Source organism: Chelonia mydas, chromosome 5 (assembly GCF_015237465.2).
Source record: "Chelonia mydas isolate rCheMyd1 chromosome 5, rCheMyd1.pri.v2, whole genome shotgun sequence".
NCBI classification, from domain to species: Eukaryota; Metazoa; Chordata; order Testudines; family Cheloniidae; genus Chelonia; species Chelonia mydas.
Window position 1 is genome coordinate 7,014,161 of NC_051245.2, and position 16,866 is coordinate 7,031,026.

Here is a 16,866-nt window from a genome sequence, read left to right on the forward strand (position 1 = left end):
ATCCCTTTTCAGGTGTAGGATACCATTCTCTGTCCACGTCACCGGCCTCTGTTCTCATCCCGCAGTTCCACAACTTTACCATCGAGTAGCTGTACCTTGAAGATGTTAAACTTTATCCTTGTCCTCTTGATTGTTCCTTCCAACCTCACTAATAGCTGACCAGCTTTCCACTGTACTGGAGCATAGTATATAATAACCTACAATTATTGTCCAATTAGACTTTCCCTAGGGTCTACTTCATTCTTGCCAGCACTGGACCTGTGCTCTGCCTTTCTGCTGATTTTACTACCAGATTCATTGCTGATGAGAAAGAAGAAAAAAAAAAATCACTGATGGTGTAGAACCTGCTATTATAATTTCCCCATCTGCTGTATTTCTTTTTTTAAAAAGTTCATGGCCTACTGCAGAGACTTCATAAAAATCACTTTATAATAGGCATTCCTCAGCTGTTGCATCCTGTGTCAACTCCTTGAGTTTGCCGCTGCATTCTATACTAAAGCCCCAATGTATATATTGTTCACTGGTCAGTCCTCATATATAACCAAGCTACATTTTTACCCTCTTGGTTTTCCTACTAGGAAAGTGAGGACATTCCCCACACTGTTCAGGACAGTTAGGACAACTTGAATCCTGTATTGTGTTAGTAATATCCCATTTTCAGAAGTGACTTAAGAATTGGGCATAACTTGGCTACATAAACAGGAGAGCCTGGAGTAGGAGTAGAAAGGTTATTTTACCTTTGTATTTGGCTCGGTTATGACTGCTGCTGGAATACTGGGTTCAGTTCTGGTGTCCACCATTTAAGAAGAATGTTGATAAATTTGAGAGGGTTCAGAGAAGCCACAAGAACAATTAAAGACTTAAAAAACACGCCTTAGAGTGAATGATCTCTTTGAATCTACCTATTCAGCTTAACAAAGAGAAGGTTAAGGGGTGACAACTACAGTCTATAAATACATACACGGGGAACACATATTTGATAATGGGCTCTTCAATGTGGCAGAGGCAGGTATAACACAGTCCAGTGGCTGGAAATTGGAGCCAGACAGATTCAGACTGGAGATAAAGCATCAGTTTTTAGCAGAGAAGGTAATTAACAATTTGCCAAGGATCATGGCGGTTTCTCCATCACTGGCAAAAATTATAACTCAAGGTTGTTTGTTTTTTCTAAAAGATCTGCTCTAAGAATTGTTTTGGGGAAGGTCTATGGCCTGTGTTACAGACAAGGTCAGGCTAGGCAATCACAGTCGTCCCTTCTGGCCTTGGAAGCTATGAGTCGTAGGAGCCTAAGTCTCACTGGAAATTAGTTGGACTTAAGAGTTTAAGTGCCTAAATCCCTTTTTGAATGGGACTAGGTTCCTAAGTCCCTTAAACGATTTTGAAAATTTGACCCAATATGAATTATACTACTACCACTAATAGACAATGGTGGGCGTGAAGGAGGGAGTGCTGGCCTCACCTCAGGGTATCCCAGCTTGTCAGTCACCTTGTGCCACAATCTTAAATACAAATTCAATTTTTTTGTTTGTATTTTCACGTCCTCAGTTCATCTTCGTTTTGTTTGTGTTTAATTATTTATTTATTTTTACGCTATGCTAACAAAAAAATGGTGGCCGGGGGGAGGGAGGGGGAAATTTCTTGTGTTATTTTTTGCCCTTTGAGGAACCCATATTCAGAATGGTTAAAACGCTGGTGATAGTTGGCCATATTCTTTGCTGGCATAATGCTGTGCAAGTTCATGGAGTTACACCAATAGTAGAATTTGGCCTGGTATGTTTCCATAGCTGAGTGATTGAGTTAACCTTGGCCAATATGCCACAAAGCCAAGATATGGCCTTATTCTCACTGTCCACTGAAAGGTATGGAATGCAATGGAATGGGGTGTCCTTTGAGTTCACCTGGGACCTGTTCCAGAGCCCCCTGAAGTTAATGGAAAGGCTCCCCTTGACTTCAGGGGGCTGTTGATCCGGTACAAAATGGGTGTTGCTCAAGGGGTTCAACATGCTTTCACAGATCATTCAAAAAACAATATTTTGTCAATGGCACATGTCCTTGCAGCATTCAGTCCTGTTCCCATTGAGACCAATGAGCAAAATTAATCCTCAGTCCAGCTCTGTGGCCTTCAGCAGCAATTTTGTTGTCGAATTCAGTGGGTGTGGGCCTTTATTCTCCCATCAGTCCTTTGTACACATTGCCATTGTAGCACAGTGCCAGGCTTGTGTGTGATGCCGTTGTTCCCTCCCAGAGAGAATCAGACCTGCTTCCATGGTTGTGGTTATGTTGCCCTCTAGTGGCTGGCACACAAAGCTGAATTAGCTGACCAATCTGATTTCTATACCTTTGCAGCCAGGGATTGATTACATTGTGAAATCAACGCAAGCTATCGTGAACATAGGAAAGCAAGATTAATCTGGTTGGAGCTAAAAGAGAAGAATAAAGAGGATCATCTGAAGCTTGAGTCTCCTATGCGTTTTAACTAGTCCATAATTTGTAAGAGGAAAACACTGATTGTGTAGTTAAGGGCTCTGACCTAGGATCGAGAAGAGCCTGGCTCTGCTGCAGAACTCCTGAGCTACCACAGACAAGTTGCTCTGAGCCTTGACTCACCGTCAATAAAATAGGGATAATATAACCATTCCCTCATTCCTGTCTATTTAGACTGTAAGCTGTTGGTGACAGGGACTCTTTGTCATGGACCAGGGTGTGGGTAGTCAAGCCTAGTGGCTGGAGCAGCAAAGTCAGGAACCAAGTGTCAGAGCTGAGGGTTAGGAACCACACAGGGCTGGAGCAGACTGCAGCAGAGCAGGAGCAAGGCTGGGAGCCAAGTAGGAATCGCAGCTGCAGACATAAGCACTGAGTAGCTGCTGGCCTGATGCATAGGTGCTGGAACTAGGGGCTGATGCCGCACCCCTGGCTTGAAGTGGTTTCCATCATATACAGGATTTACAGCTTGATCCAATGGCTCTCAGCACCCCCCACTATAAAAATTGTTCCAGCGCCCCTGGCCTGCTGCTGCTGCCAGACTTAAGAGCAGGTCTGGCGATGTCTCCCAGCCAGTCAGGGGGGCTGCTAATTGGGGGTGTTCAACTGTAGGTCAACTAGCTAGTACCAGGCTCAGTGGCAGGCTCCTGACACTCTTGCTACGTGTTTCTACAGAACCTAGCACAATGAAGCCTGGACCTTGGCTGGGGCCTACAGGCACTAATACAAATAATACTTAAATGAAAAACACAGTTTTATTTTTGACAGGGTTGCGGGGAGAGGGCTTGAAATATATTTCTTCTGTGGAGACACCCCTGCATGGAAACGTCCATGTATGACTTTGTAGCTTCAGTCCCTTCAGAGTGCTGGCAGTGACACAAGGGGCTGAGTGGAGGAATCTGGGGGAAGAAGATGGGGGCTAGGTTTGTGATTTGGACAACATCAGTGAATTTACTGGGGAGGCACGGATCATTGTTCACGTTGCACTCCTTGTCAGCACCCGGCCCGGGCTGGGGAAACGAATGATCCAACCATCGGACCAAATTCGGTGATGAATCCTTGTCACTTGCCACCTGAGGCATGTTGCGCACATGCTAAGAAGCGTGAGTTCATTCACTGCTAGGTGTCCCCCCATGGCCAGGCGAGGTGTGGCAGCTCTTTCTCACTACCTTTCTCGCTTTCTCCTACCCAGCCTCTTAAGGTCCATTCTGGGTCTGTCCAGCTCTTCCCTGCTTAATCAGGGTCTCTCCCTGCCTGGAGAGCTTGCCTGACTCTCTCAGCTAGGTAGCTCCCCGGCCCTGGCCCTGTCTCTCTCTCTGTCTCCAGAGCTTTCCCCAGCTGGTCTTTATCACCACTTAGGTCTGGCTCTCACTCCCTGTACTGCAGCCACCTTCTGTTCTTTCTGGGGAATTTGCTTATTCCTCTCAGCTGGGGCTCATTCTGTAACTAGTGTACCAGTCTCTCCAGCCCCTGGGGCAACCCACCCTCTAACAGACCAGTCCTGATCCCCTTCATCTTCCTCCACTGCTGCTGTGAAGTTGCGACCACCTGCTCTCCCTGGCTACCTCTACCTGTCTCAGATCCAGCAGGGGGAGCAGTGATTTGGGAGTCAGAGACCCCAACCAGCTGATTGCGCCACAGCAGCTGATCACATTGTCCTACATCGGGCACGCTGGAGGATTCTGGGGAGGGTTAGCAAGGTGAGCCTGGGTTACAGCAGAACGCAGCTGGCTCATTTCATATCTAGAAGAAAGGGGCCATTGACCACATCAGGCAGGATTCTGAGAGCTGCTAGGCCTCCAGCTAATGAAAGGTGAATTTGAGTATTTTCAAAATGTAGTTAATCACCGCAGCCGTGCACCACCTTCCCCGACCCCCAAAGAGGCAGGCATTATTGTCGCTATTGTAGAGATGGGAAAACTCTGGGCCTAACCCGACTCCCAAAGATACCTCTTGACTTCATTAGAGATTGGATGGGCCCGAAGTCAGAATAGTTGAATGGCTTGACAAAGGCCAATCAAGATGTCAGTGTCAGAGCTTGCCAAAATCACTTGCTTCCAATATCACAGTCAGCCCCCTAGACTGCTGTCTCTATCACTATCGGTCTCTCTAGCTGGAGGTCATATTGGCTGCTAAGCGGAAGACCTGGCTCGTTACAGCCAGGTGAGGGGTGATTGTGGAGACCATGGTACCATCTATAGAAGCCTAGAGGGCGTTGTCTCCTACATTTACAGTCTGATCTGCTGTCTTCTCAAAACCTGGAAGCCCCATGGCAAAGACAATTTACAAACAGCTCCCTCTCTCTGGAGGCGTGCGAGAGGAGACTGAATAACTCATTGGGTAGGATTTTCAAAAGGGTTTAGGTGACTTAGAAGCACAAATCCCATTGACTTTTAGTGGGACTTGTGTGACTCAAATGGCTTTTGAAAATCCTAACCACTTAGGATTTATGGGAAATGGGAAATTGTCAGCCCCATTGGTCAGTGTATATTTTCAAGGTGACTTCTGCAAGGAGGGCTAGAGACCTACTTTATAAATGGAAGCGGAGATTAACCCTGGCATTTCTAGCTCTCACCGTTCAGGGAGGACCTGAAGCTATAACTTCACCAGCCCCCAAAGGCCGGGTCTGTGCTGATCATGGAAGCATTGATACAAAATTCAGCAGTGCAAGTGGAGTTGCTACTCCCTAAACTGCAACACGTCTACAATTAAGAGTGTTTTCGCTCACTGTCTCACTATGTATGTTCTGTCTTGTCTCTCTAAAGCAATCTTATACATCATTGACGAGAAGAGTGCTATTTTTGTCTCAAATACCCCAGCCTAGGAAGCCTTATGAATATTTTCCAAATTAGGCCTCCACTTTAGCAAGATATTTTATCATTTGTAACAGGCTGTTTTGTTTTCTTTCCCTGCCCATACTCTGGTGAATAATTGCTCCTAACCACCCTCCCCCTAAAGGGCTCATCATGTAACTAACTAATGTCCTTCACATTTGTTGCAGAGCAACGATCCTCAATATTCCCATCCCCTGGGGCTGCATATTATGGTGAGATAGGCCTTGTCTTCCCTAGAAGGAAAAGGTGTGTTCTGAACTCACATTAGCTAAGAACTAAAACAAGGTAAATTCCTAGTCAACTCTAGGCAGATCTACATAAACCCAAGTCTGCCCTAGTTAGACTTGAAAGGACTCGATTTGTATTTATAAATGCAAGTACACATCGATTTCACTGTGCACACACAAGCTGATAATAAATATTTCCATCCACAATAATCAAAATTTCAGATAGGCAAAGTAAGAAAAACGTTGCTGGAGAACTTATAGAGTTTGAGTTAAGGGTGTTTACTTGGCATATTTTGACATGTGATGTTGACAATTTGTGTTTTAAGAGCTATAAAACTTCAACTTTTTGCAACTGAACATCTACAGTCATTAAATAATTGTCTGACTCCCCCATTTTCTGACCTTCTCCATAATTTCCTGCAACTGTGAAAATTTAAATAGATGAAAATTGAAAAAAAAATGCCTAAAAATAAACATACTAATTATAAAAACATAAAAATAAAATTCTTCCCAGACTACCCATAGTCTTCCCCTCAACCTACTATACCACGTTAAAACTACCAGCTGCCTGTTTTTCACTAGAGGTTTACCTTTTGTTAGTTACCACGTGTTAGTTAACTCAAGTGCAGAAAAAGAAACCCCCAAAAACATTTTTCTCAGTGAAGTTGTACCTTCAATAGTTTCATCAAAGTTTAACTGAAATAATTTAAAGCCTGGTTTCAGCATAATTTTGCCTTGAAAATTTTGTTTGGTCTAAAATATGCCAGATTTATTCTCAAAGCAACAGAGATTGTTACTGAGCTTCTAATACGGTTTGAAGAAAATTCACCAGTGCACTTTTTTCAGCAACATGTCATTAAAGAAAATGACCCTGATTTGAAATTTTGACTTTTGTCTTACATTTTTTGGTCTCTTTCTGGTGAAAAAACAGCTTATTACTATCCCTTGGAACTTTACAGACAACTAAGTCTCCTTGAAAACTCATGCGCTACATTTGAGGAGCGTAGATTATAATTAAAGTAATTAATGATTTTTGTTGTGGATAATTTGGGCCCAGTCATGTTCTCATTGATTTCAATTAGAGGTAGTTAGAAACAAAACCAAGCAAACAACATTTTGCTGACCTTTGGGGGACAAAAATCCCTTTTCTATTTCTGAATTTCAAAATTCAAAGTTTCAAAAAGTCAAAAACGTGGGGGGAAACGTTGAACGTTTTGTCAATTTAAAAATAATAAAAAATATTGAAATCTGAAAGATTGTTGAAATCCCAGAAGCTGAAATGTCTCAAACACCTCTCATTCTAACTGAAGTTACTAGCCCAATCCTGCACTTAGTGATGTCAGTGGGAGCCATGTTACCATTGATTTCAGTGGACCCAAGATCAAGCAGTACCTATTAGCGCATGAATATGTTGCCCTCTACTGGCTGGTCGCAGCTTAGAATAGACATTCTTTGCTATTATTAATTATCTATAGTAATGGTCTTTCCTTAGGTGACAGCTTACAGTCCTTCCTTTAATTCTTGAGCTAGTAGAAGCTTGTGTTTTGGAGCTGTAGGTCCAGGGATCTAGACCTAGCTCTGCAGATATTTGTGTTTACAGTGCAGAGGTAGTAGCCTCCCCATGACAGAGATGGCAACCTTGGGCCCCAGTCTTACATTGTCCAACCAGCAAGCAGACTGCTGCATCCACATGGAGCTCCACCGACTGCATTTGGGCTCTGCATGGGACGGGTGCATCAGTCTCAGTGTGCCTGTAGATTAGTGGATGGAGAGGTGTTAGCCAGCAACTGAGAAACATTGGGTTCAATCCCATGCTCCGTGGCTGAGTGACACAGTCTATGACTTTGCTGCCCTACAGTTTGGACTACAGGGGTGTGAATAGCCATGAGTGCCCCAGGGCTGTAACTCCCCCATGTAGGCACAAACTAAAAGGTTCCTAGTTGCATTAATGTAGTCCTGGTTGAAGGAGTCTATGTTAATGTGAACTAGGAACTTTTTAGTTTGCACTCCCAAAGAACTGTAAGGGATTGGGGTGTAGGCAGTCTGGCCTAGCAGTCACAGATGCCCTGGTGTCACTAAGTCAAGGACAGTCATGGGGTGGCAGGGATCAGCATAATCACTGGAGCCAGGATCAATAGGCAAGAGCGAGGATCGGACTGGGGTCAGAGCCCAGAGGTAGTTACCAGGCTGGAGTCAGGGTCAGAAGCTAGAGATCAGCAAGCAACGTGAGATCCAGCATCACAGCAGAAGTCTGCAGGATTGCCCAGACGACTTCCTGGGCCAACCTCGTTTTAAATAGTGAGCATGGGCCAATCAGAAGGCCACAGGGTTCTGTCTCTCTGGCTCCTTTGGGCAGTACTTCCTGTGGTATCTAATCTCCACAGTGCTCCTTGGATGGGGCACTGCATGGCTGCCCATTGGTGGCATGGGAATCTAAGTTGTCTCTACTGAGCATGTGGGAACTGTTACTCAACAGCTTATAACTTGGCAAACTGTGGACAGATTTTCACCGGGACAGCAAAAGGCACATCCCTAATGGTTCATTTAGTCAGCGCCAGAATGCACAGGAAACCTTCTCCTGAATTTCCCAAAGTTTCCTCCATAGTGGGCGTGTTCTAGCCCCAGGCTAAGTGGAACATTCCCTGTGACTACAGCTCTGCGCTGCTGCAGATCTGAACTGACAGCTGAGAGACGGTCTCTGTGGGTGTGTCTACACTGTCGTTAGACACTGGCAGCTGGCTGGTGCCAGCTGACTCAGGCTCGCAGGGCTTGGGCTATGGGGCTGTTTCATTGTGGTGTAGACATTTGGGCTTGGACTGGAGCCCAGGCTCTAGGAAGCGGAGAGGTGGGAGGGTGCCAGAGCTCAGGCTGCAGCCCAAACCTGAGCAGCTACACCATAATTAAATAACCCCTTAGCCCAAGCCTCTTCGCCTGACACGGCTGGCATGGGCCAGCTGTAGGTTTTTAATTGCAGTGTAGACATACCCTCTGTCCTCTCCGTGACCCACCTTCTGGGCCCAGGCAGCATAGAGGAGAATGCTGCCTGATTCAAATACAGAGGGGACAAGAGCCAGCTTAGTGGGGGGTGGGAATAGATTGGAACAAGGAGCCTGGGATGGAGGGAGGCTGGACCTGGAGGCTGGAGGGGGCAGATGGAGAGGGAAATGGTGACTGGGTGATGGGGTAGGGAGACTAGGACTGGCTGGACGAGGAGACTAGTACTATGAGCCACAGATGGAGACTGGGAATGCTGGCCAAGGATACTGGGACTGGGATTGAGACTTGGAATTGGGACATGGAGTCAGGAGGGATGAGAGCAGAACGTGTTGGGTGAAGAGACTGGAGTCAGGATGAGCAGAGGTTGGGACTTGAGAGATGAAGAAAGTGAGACTGGGGTGAGGAGCTTAGGACGGGGAAGAGGCAGGATTGGGACTGGGACAGGGAAAGGTGGGGATGAAGCACAAAGGGTTACGCTTAGGGGAGCGGAGAGGCAAAAGAGTCTGTGCCCACTAGAGCATATTCCTATATGGAAAACCCATTGGCAAAGTGTCCCATCCCCCTACAGTAATCCCCTAAAAGGATAAGCTCTACCTACTACAGCTGCTAAGGACCCAAGTGGGTCTCAATCTGATGCCACATCTCTCATTTTCAGTTTACTTTTTAATAAGTTTAGGAAATTATACTTGGGGGGAAAAAGCCTGCATTAAGATGACATCATGAAGGCTGCCAAATTGACCACTCACAAATTAGGACATGGCTGAATAAAGGTTTCCTGGGTATTTTTGGCACTTTCTAAATTAACTGTGAGGACATTTCCAAAAGTTTTGTGTTCAGGGTTTTTTTCAGCCAAAATTATTCACCAAATTCGTGAAGATTTTCAGTGCCACCAAATGCATTTTTGGTGAATTAGTTGAAAAAAAATTCTCCCAGTTCTTTTCATGGCACAAAAGTACCGTGGCATTGGATTTTGTGACCTTCCCTGATTGTTTCCCCTAAAGTCGCATGAGAAGAGCGAGAAGTAGAGCTCTGATCTGGGAAGTGGCCCCTCAGTCTTAAATGGTGAGACCGCCAACAGAGAGCCCATTGGTGCAACTGATTGACCTGACATAGAATCATAGAAATGTAGGGCTGGAAGAGACCTCAAGAGATCATCTAGTCCACCCTCCACACTCCCCTGCTGAAGCAGAATTAAGTTTACCTGGGTGTCTGTCTAATCTGTTCTTATGAACCTCCACTGATGGGAATGCCACAACTTCCCTAGGTTCCAGTGCTTAAGAGGACATAGAGTTAGAATTTTTTTTCCTAATGTTAAATCTCCATTGCTGAAAATTCAGCTGATTGCTTCTTGTCCTACCCTTGGTGGACATGGAGAACAATTGATCTCTGTCCTCTTTATAACAATCTTTTATATATCTGAGGCCTATCACGTCCCTCCTCTAACTCACTTCATGTAGAGCACCAAGCAACTATGAAATAGTAATAATTGGTTGCTACCTCCCAGGGACTAGCTTCAAACAGGGAACTCAGAGAACAAAGCTCCCAGATCTCCAGAGTCACCATTTCCTGTTCATAGTGCTTTGACATTAGCAATTGTGAGGACTCTAAAGCTTCAAAGCTCAATGCTAAAAACAGTGAGGTAGCTCCGGAAACTGCAAAACAATCCTGTCTTAGATGCACAGAGTTGTAGTCAATGCCTGTGTACATGAGCAGAGAGATAAAACAAGGGGAATGTAGCTGCCCTGTCACTGTTTTGTCTCCCTACTTTGGCTTGCTGCGTATACAAGGAAGAACTTTTAAGAGATGTCAAAAATTCAGAAGGTGGGGGGAATAAAACAGAAATTTGGAACTATTTTCAGAGTAACAGCCGTGTTAGTCTGTATTCGCAAAAAGAAAAGGAGGACTTGTGGCACCTTAGAGACTAACCAATTTATTTGAGCATGAGCTTTCGTGAGCTACAGCTCACTGAATGTATCTGATGAAGTGAGCTGTAGCTCATGAAAGCTTATTCTCAAATAAATTTGTTAGTCCCTAAGGTGCCACAAGTCCTCCTTTTCTTTTTGCAAAATTTGGAACTCTGAGTCCAACTGTATTTTATTTTTTAGGGAAATCCATCTACAGCTGTGCAACGATGCTGGTTCTGGTGGGACCCCACTGAGAGTGCCAATTCAGGACAAATTGCTTAAAGCAGGGCAGTTACAGCCCAAGGCTGGGGTTTTTCCACCTCGAAGGCAAACCAAACCAGCCAGACAGAGGGGACTTTGGTCTCACCCCACTGGCTAACGACAAGTCACTCAAGCAAGTCCGTTAGACACTCCAGTTTCCCAGTATCACCACCAGTGCCACTTGGTATGGGGACAAATGGTTATGAAAACCAATACCCCAGTAAAAGAAAAAAAGTTCTCTCGATCCCAAAGGACCAAGCCCCAGACCCAGATCAATATACAAATTAGATCTTACCCACAAATCACGCTGTTGCCAATCATTTAGACTCTAAAGGTTTATTCATAAAAAGAAAAAAGATATAAATGAGAGCTAGAATTGGTTAAATGGAATCAATTACATACAGTGATGGCAAAGTTCTTGGTTCAGGCTTGTAGCAGTGATGGAATAAGCTGCAGGTTCAAATCAAGTCTCTGGAGTACATCGACAGCTGGGATGGGTCATCAGTGCTTTGTGCAGAGCTTCCGTTTGTAGCAAAATCCCTCCAGAGGTAAGAAGCAGGACTGAAGACAAGATGGAGGAGCTACAGCAGCTTTTTATAGTCTCTTGCCATGTGGTCTCTACTTTCTTTGCCCCAAAGACAAGCTGTCCAGCACATGGCATGGAAAAACCTCAGAGTTCTGTCCATTGGCATGTCCCTGCACACCTTGCTGAGTCGCTGGATGTATCTGCCTTCTTTCAATGGGTCAGTTGTAGAGCTGATCGTCCCTAATGGGCCATCAAGCAGGCTAGGCAGAGCTGACACCAACTTGTCTGGGGTGTCACCCAGAAGCATAGCACAAGTTTGAACTACAGACAGCATTGAGCCAATACTTTATAACTTAAAATACAAAAATGATACATGCATACAGATAGCATAATCATAACCAGCAAACCATAACCTTGTCTTAGATACCTTATTTGACCCCCTTCATAGCAGATTTGGTGCCACTACAAGATTTGGTGCCACTTGGTTGCAACAATGATCTATATGATCCCAGTTCACGTCAATAACATCACAAGCTGCAAAAAAGTAATAGGAAATTCCAGTGTAGGGGCCATTAGTTTAGTACTAGGATATTCCTCCACTGAACACACAGCTTCAGGCCTCAGCTGGTCAACTTCCAAGCCTAGGCACTGAATCCTGTTGGGGGTGGCGGTAGTGCTTGAACACTAATTACTGGCTGCTCTAATGTATGTCATTCAAGCATCAGAACAACCCCGAAACCAGAAAGTACAAAGATTGCCTCAATCTACCTTTGACCCTCAGCTGTCTGGGCTCTTCCTTCTAGATCACACCTCCTAGAGGGACAAGACAAGAGCAGACCTGATGGGTTTAAAACACACTTGAAGATGTGTACTCTCCACTGCCTTCCCATATGTTTCCACATCCAATTAAAAGTCCTAGTCTATGAGAGCCAGAGAAGGCTACGACCTGTTTGTGTTTGAGACTGACTCTCCATCCCTAGCCCACAGAGAAGACAGCTGTGCTCCACAGATGCTGCAGATGACAGATCCTAGGGCACAGTGTTCGAGGTGGAACAGCCTGTGGAATTCCTACCTGAAGAGATCAGGATAAAGCTCTGATGGAGCATTTTCAGAGTAGTGTGCAGCCCCACCTTCCCAGGACACTGCCGTAACAGTGTTTACCAGATAAAGAATTGGAGTTGACGAGAGGAAAAGAGTGTGTGTGTGTGTGTTGAGGGGGTGGGAGGTATTTGCAAAGTTTTCATCCCTGATTGTTTTTTTCTTCTGAAAATGTAAAATTTCATTCACATTTTGAAATAGATAGACCGATTAATGATAGAGCTGGTCATAGAATATCAGGGTTGGAAGGGATCTCAGGAGGTCATCTAGTCCAACCCCCTGCTCAAAGCAGGACCAATCCCCAATTTTGGCCCCAGATCCCAAATGGTCCCATCAAGGATTGAACTCACAACCCTGGGTTTAGCAGGTCAATGCTCAAATCACTGAGCTATCGCTTCCCCCTACAGTCAGTTGAGAAATAATGAGTGAGGCTGGAAGGGCAGGGGGTGTATGTCACAAAAATACAGTCAACGTTTGCAATTGCACCCAGCCTAGTTCCAACAATGCATGGTTGAATTAATGCTTGTCGTTTGGAAAGGCAGCTAGTCATAGTATCATAGAATCATAGAAGATCAGGGTTGGAAGGGACCTCAGGAGGTCATCTAGTCCAACCCCCTGCTCAAAGCAGGACCAATCCCCAACTAAATCATCCCAGCCAGGGCTTTGTCAAGCCTGACCTTAAAAACTTCTAAGGAAGGAGATTCCAACACCTCCCTAGGTAACACATTCCAGTGATTCACCACCCTCCTAGTGAAAAAGTGTTTCCTAATATCCAAACTAAACCTCCCCCACTGCAATTTGAGACCATTACTCCTCATTCTGTCATCTGCTACCACTGAGAACAGTCTAGATCCATCCTCTTTGGAACCCCCTTTCAAGTAGTTGAAAGCAATTATCAAATCCCCCCTCATTCTTCTCTTCCGCAGACTAAACAATCCTAGTTCCCTCAGCCTCTCCTCATAAGTCATGTGTTCATTTAAATTACCACCGTCACACCACCCCTTGCGGGGGCGGGGGAGTACAAACACGGCACGGGCAAGAACCAGTGAGTAGGCTGAAAAATGCCATATGCACTCTCAGACCCCATTCTATTCCAAGTTATGGGGGATAACTCCATGTTTAAGCCCCTCTCCCTCTTTGAAAATCCCAGCTGTAGGGCTCAGCACGCAAGCTATATTACAAGATGGGTTGGAGCAAACTTGGTGGCAATGGTATTCTTTTGACTTACAACAAGAATAACACCCGCTGATATATACTAGGCCCTGTATTTATTTTAGCCATTTTTTATATAGCTGATAGGGTGATGACTAACATTTCTTTCCTGATGGAGAATAAAATAGGGTGGATGGAACGCGGTGAACACTTACATCAAAAGGAAGCTGCGGTCTCTGAAAGACAGAATACATCAGTAGAGAAGTGCTCACATTGGAAATCTGGAAGCTCTTATTCCTCTACAATCTGTTTAAATGTCACACCGCAACATGAAGTTGGTCTGACTCTACTGAATGTGAGCTCAGAGCTTTTCTTTTGGTTAAAAAAAAAAAAACACCCCAAAACTTCATATAACTTGTTGATTCAAATATTAAGGCCCACACATTCTGCCCTCAGATTGGAGTAAATAAGGAATGCTGTTGAAGTCAATGGACTTACACCAGATGCAGAAGAATTATTCATTCTGAAGAAATTGCTCGGATGTGTTTAAATAATTCATGCTGTTGCTCAGAGACCAAATTCTGCTCTCTTTCTTAAACTGGCATTATTCAATGGAGTGACACTAGTGTAAAGCAGAGTAGAATTTAGGCCCCACAAACTCTTCTGGAAAGATGGGCTTATGGTTAAGGAAGTACACTGGTACCCAAGTCACATGAGTTCAATCCCTAACTCTGCCATTGACTTCCCAGATCAATTGGGTCAAGTTCCTCTGGTCTCAGCACCCTGTCTGCAAAATGGGGATAGTAACACTGCCCTACATCACAGGGGTGTTGTAAGGATAAATGTGTTAGTGAGTGGGATGCACTCAGATTGTGCAAGCAGGGAGAGAAGTGAAATGTAGTAACTTCTGTGTGTTTACAGTATTTGTGTGAGTGCTTGCAAATATTTAGGGCTAAATCCTATCCCTGCTACAAAGCCCACGTGGTCTTTGAGCAGAGACGCTCCACACTAGGTGTGATCCTTTCCCCCCAGATGACATCCTGTGGCCATTACTGCAGGCCCTGGTGTGGATCCATTGCCCACGATGCAGTCCTCCATGCTAATAGGGTCGGGGATCCTCAGATCCACAGACATCTCTGTTCCAGCTCTGCACATCCTTCCCTCTCCCTGGACATACACATTCCCTACACTTGCCACTGGACCGGTCACAACTACTGAGGGGTTAGGACAGGATTGGCCCCTTTGTGTGTATATGTTTGAGAACTTGATTCCCGGAACCAGCTGAAAGGACATGCTAAAAATGGCCATTGGAAAACTCCCTGTGCTTCTACTGGGAGACACGCTTTTAAAAGCGGATTTGAGACATTCATTATAAAGCAGAACAATTTGTATTGCTTTCAATAATGTTTTCAAAGCATTGTCAACAGCTGCAACTATGGCTGCAGGTACCTTTCCTTACAACACATAATATATAGCACTCATTTTTTTCTCAATAGCCATATAACAGTGATATGCATTACAGAAAATGTGTATAGGTTTGCCTCTATTACAGTCATGATCAAAAGGCTATGATATATTGAAATATTTGCTTTGTACAAATACATCTGTTATCAGAGGGCTCCTTAACATAAATGGTGTATTTTCTATAATGTGCTCCATCTAATGAATGGTTCAGCAAAGGCATGAGAATAGAGCTATGTGGGGAGAATGCAGTAATTTCTCTTTAACATGCAGGAATTCTGAATACAAGTAAATGCATGCCAAATTTTATTGCTTCTAAATCTGAATAATTGTATTTCTGAGCTGTGCATCTGGGTAGATAATAAAGCCACAAAACAATTTAATGAAACATATAAAAAATCAAATGACATTACTAAATATTATAATATGCAGAAAATATATTTTGCATATTGTCACCCAATTTTTCATCCACGTACTTACAAATAATGCAATAATAATTGAAAGTCTTATTATCCATCTACGTAAACTGAGCCCAAATTTACCATGTTTCCTTTTCTTTGTCTGTGTGCGTGAACACAAAAACAAGATTGATATTATTGTTTTATGTTTATGGTATATTTTTCCATAATAACTAAGGTGACCAACATAAGTCTTTTTCTGATCAAATCACTCTTTATTCCATACTATGATTATGCTACCTCGCCTAATACTTACAAAGGTAAGAGTTGGGTGTGTGGCCTGCATTGTTCTCTGTGTTAGGATGTACTACCTCTGCAGGAATAAGAAAAAAGGGAAAACCAGGAAAACCACAAGATTAAAATACTTGCTAACTAGAAAGGAGCAAGTGACTTATCCAGGCCGTTATACTCATTCTAACTCTTTACCATTGGGGAACCCATTACTGTGGGGGCAAAAAAGGGTTACCTTAGGACTTCAACTAGTTGTCTTGTCCAGATTTAAACTGGGCCCCTGATCTATGATGTGTAGTTTGCAGGATAAGGAATTTGATTTGACTTCAAGCCAGCAAGGATTTACAATTGTGATATTTCGGAACAACACTTTCCACCATGTCCTTTATTGCATGTATTCCTTTTCCCCATGAACTTTGTAATAGCTGACACGACCATATTATAATAGGATGCTTCTAGCAATTTATGTTCATCACAAACGTTATATTCTTTATTGCATATGCTGTCAAAAAAACCCTGGAGAAATAAAGCTTTTGAGGATGATAAAGATCAGGATTTGTACAAGTGTCTTTTTTCCCCCCTGGAAATATAGTACATTTTTTACAGTTTTAGACCACTGCAAGTTGGCTAATTTCTCGTCTTAACTCGTTATTCCAAAGGGTGATGATGTATGCATAGTTTCCTTGTCATAGGCTCATTAGCTTTTTATATGCTAACATATAAGGATATAGGCCCTTCAGCCTTAATTTAGGTTCAAAATGTAAGTATGGTACAAAAATGTTCTCTAACAATGTAAATAATTTCCCCACTCCATGAAACCGAGAGCTAGAGAGAGAACATTGAAAAGCACACAGGGTTTGAGAATTTAAATATCGCCGTATAACATCTTGAACTCAACCACAGAGCACTGTGTACATAACTGAGAACCAGGAAGTGGAAACTGACTGTGAACACAAAGTAAAAACTAACCGTTCTAATTTCAAAGTCCAACCAACACACAGGAAGTAAAACGATAGTGAGAAGCTAATTGGATTCTTCCTTTCAATAAACTAAAGCATGGGTTTTCAGCTTGGGGTCATGATGAAGTGGGGAGCGGGGAAAATTGAAAACAGGTTTCAGGGGGTCAAAACTACCTTCTATTTCCATATAAATGGGAGAAAAGTTGTGATTTTTTTTCTGTTGCATTGGGGTGGTCATGTTAGGGAAAAGACTGAGACTCACTGATTTAAGGTGTAA